Genomic DNA, 2,819 nt, shown 5'->3' with positions numbered 1-2,819 from the left:
CTAAGTGGAAAATCTGGTGGAATCTAAAACATAGCTATTAGAACTAATTATGTGTGTTTAGCAAGATTGTAAGTATAAAGTCAACATATAAAATCAATTGTTTTTCTATATAGCAATGAACAACTGGAAATTGAAATTTAAAAAATAATACCATGTACAATAACATCAAAAAATATTAAGTACTTAGGAAAAAGACTGGTAAAAATATTCAAAACCTATACACTTGAAACTACAAAACTTTGCTCAGAGACCTCAGTAGATGAGGAGGTATACTATGCTCATGGATCAGAAGACTTATACTGTCAAGATGTCAGTTCTCCCCAAACTGATGTATAAATTTAACACAATCCCAGTCAAATTCATAGCAGTCTTTTTTTGTAGAAATTGAAAAGTTGATTCTAAAATTCTTATGGAGGGGTGCCTGGGTGGCTCGGTGGGTTAAAGCCTCTGCCTTCGGCTTGGGTCATGATCCTGGGGTCCCGGGATGGAGCCCTGTCTCGGGCTTTCTGCTCTGCAGGGAGCCTGCTTCCTCCTCTCTCTCTCTCTCTGCCTGCCTCTCTGCCTACTTGTGATCTCTGTCTGTCAGATAAATAAATAAAATCTTCAAAAAAAATTCTTATGGAAATGCAATGGACTTAGGATAGCCAAAACAATCTCAAAAAAGAAGGTGGGGGTGGGGGGAGTTGAAGGACACTTTCCCCTGGCTGGCGGCACAGAGGCCTCCCATGGCTGGAGTTACTGTAAGAGACCTGAACCTGCAGGAGTTCATCAGAGCTCTGGCAGCCTTCCTCAAAAAGTTTGGAAAGCTGAAGTTTCCTAAATGGGTGGACTTGGTCAAGCTGCCTGAGTGTATAGATCTTGTTCTCTGTGATGAGAACTGGTTCCACAGATGAGCCACTTCCACAGAGCAATGCCTGTATCTCTCGGGCTGCACCAGGTTGGCTCCATGACCAAGATCTATGGGAGACATTAGAGAAACAGCATCGCACCCAGCTCCTCAGTCGATGCTCCAAGAATGTGGCCCACAGGGTCCTCCAAGCCCTGGAGGGGCTGAAAGTTACAGACAAGAACCAAGATAGGGGCCACAAACTGACACCTCAGGGACAGAGAGTTCTGGACAGAATCTCTGGACAGATGGTGACTGCCAACAAGAAGCATTAGAACAAACGCTGGGTGGGGGGTGCCTGGGTGGCTCAGTCGTTAAGCGTCTGCCTTTGGCTCTGATCATGATCCCAGGGTCTTGGGACTGACCCCCACATCCAGCTCCCTGCTCAGCAGGAAGCCTCCCTCTCCCACTCCCCCTGCTTGTGTTCCCTCTCTCGATCTCTCTCTCTCTCTCTCTGTCAAATAAATAAATAAAACCTTAAAAAAAAAAAAAAAAAAAAAGAACAAGGGCGCCTGGGTGGCTCAGTGGTTAAGCCTCTGCCTTCAGCTCAGGTCATGATCTCAGGGTCCTGGGATCTAGCCCCGCATTGGGCTCTGCTCAGCGGGGAGCCTGCTTCCCCCTCTCTCTGCCTGCCTCTCTGCCTACTTGTGATCTCTCTCTCTCTGGCAAATAAATAAGTAAATAATGAATGAATGAATGGATAGGAGCACTAGGCTGGCTCAGTTGGAAGAATGTGACTTTTGATCTAGGTGTCATGAGTTCCAGCCCCAGGTTGGGCGTAGAGATTATAAATAAATAGATAGATAGATAGATAGATAGATAGATGAGTTTTATTTTTTTAAGAGAATGAATAAACAAATCAGAACATGTTCATACAAAGGAACAGTACCCAGCAATAAAAGCAATGAACAATTGAGTCACATAATAACAGAGAATTCCAAAATGATTATGCTAAGTCAAAGGAGGGAGAGAAAATAGAGTACATTTATAGCGTTTGATTCCATAGAGATACCGAATCTAGAAAATACAAACTAATTAATCTGTAGTGACAGATAAACACATCAGTGGTTGCCTAGAGATGAGGGGAGAGGTTGGGGAAGGGCGGGAGTAATAGATTAAAAAGGGACAAAGGGAAATTTGGGGGGGTGATGGGTATGTTCATTATCAAGATTTAGTGATGGTTTCACAGGTGTCCTCATATGTGAAAACTTAAACAGTACATTCTAAATATGCATAGTTTACTTTATTATCAATTGTTCTTCAATAGAGCTACAGAAAGGTAAATAAAAAGAAGCCATAATCAGATAAAACAAAAGAGTTAATCTGGGGGGGAAAAGTGAAATTAGATATAGATTTTGGGAAAAAGCAAAATCATCTCTACATGAAGATTATATTATTATCTACTTAGAAAAGTCAAAGATTCCACTGAAACCTTATAAATCTTATCAGCAAGTTCGGTAAAATGGCCAGTTAAAAGAAAAATACAGGGCGCCTGGGTGGCTCAGTGGGTTAAGCCGCTGCCTTCGGCTCAGGTCATGATCTCAGGGTCCTGGGATCGAGGCCCGCATCGGGCTCTCTGCTCAGCAGGGAGCCTGCTTCCCTCTCTCTCTCTCTGCCTGCCTCTCCATCTACTTGTGATTTCTCTCTGTCAAGTAAATAAATAAAATCTTTAAAAAAAAAATACAGAAAGATCAATTGTTTTCTTTTTAACCATGAAAAACCAATTTTAAAATGTTTAAAAATGATTTTATTCATAACAGCAATTACAACTATGAAATACATAGGAATAAATTTTACCAGAGACATAGCAGAAGACTTGAGTAAATAGAGAGAGACATGTCATTTTCTCACAACAGAAGAACACTTTGGTAAGGCTGTCAATTTCCTCAAAATTACTCTATACGTCCAATGCAACTTGAGTTTGAAATTCCAA

General features: G+C 41.6%; 1 pseudogene; it reads left to right on the top strand.

Annotated features, from left to right (window-relative positions):
• Nucleotides 1-725: 725 nt before the first annotated feature.
• LOC131815508 (small ribosomal subunit protein eS19-like) lies at nt 726-1,169 on the top strand (annotated as a pseudogene).
• Nucleotides 1,170-2,819: the final 1,650 nt, after the last annotated feature.

Source organism: Mustela lutreola, chromosome 15 (assembly GCF_030435805.1).
Source record: "Mustela lutreola isolate mMusLut2 chromosome 15, mMusLut2.pri, whole genome shotgun sequence".
Classification (NCBI taxonomy): domain Eukaryota; kingdom Metazoa; phylum Chordata; class Mammalia; order Carnivora; family Mustelidae; genus Mustela; species Mustela lutreola.
Note: the sequence above shows the minus strand (reverse complement) of the source record. Positions and strands in the feature narration are given on the sequence as shown.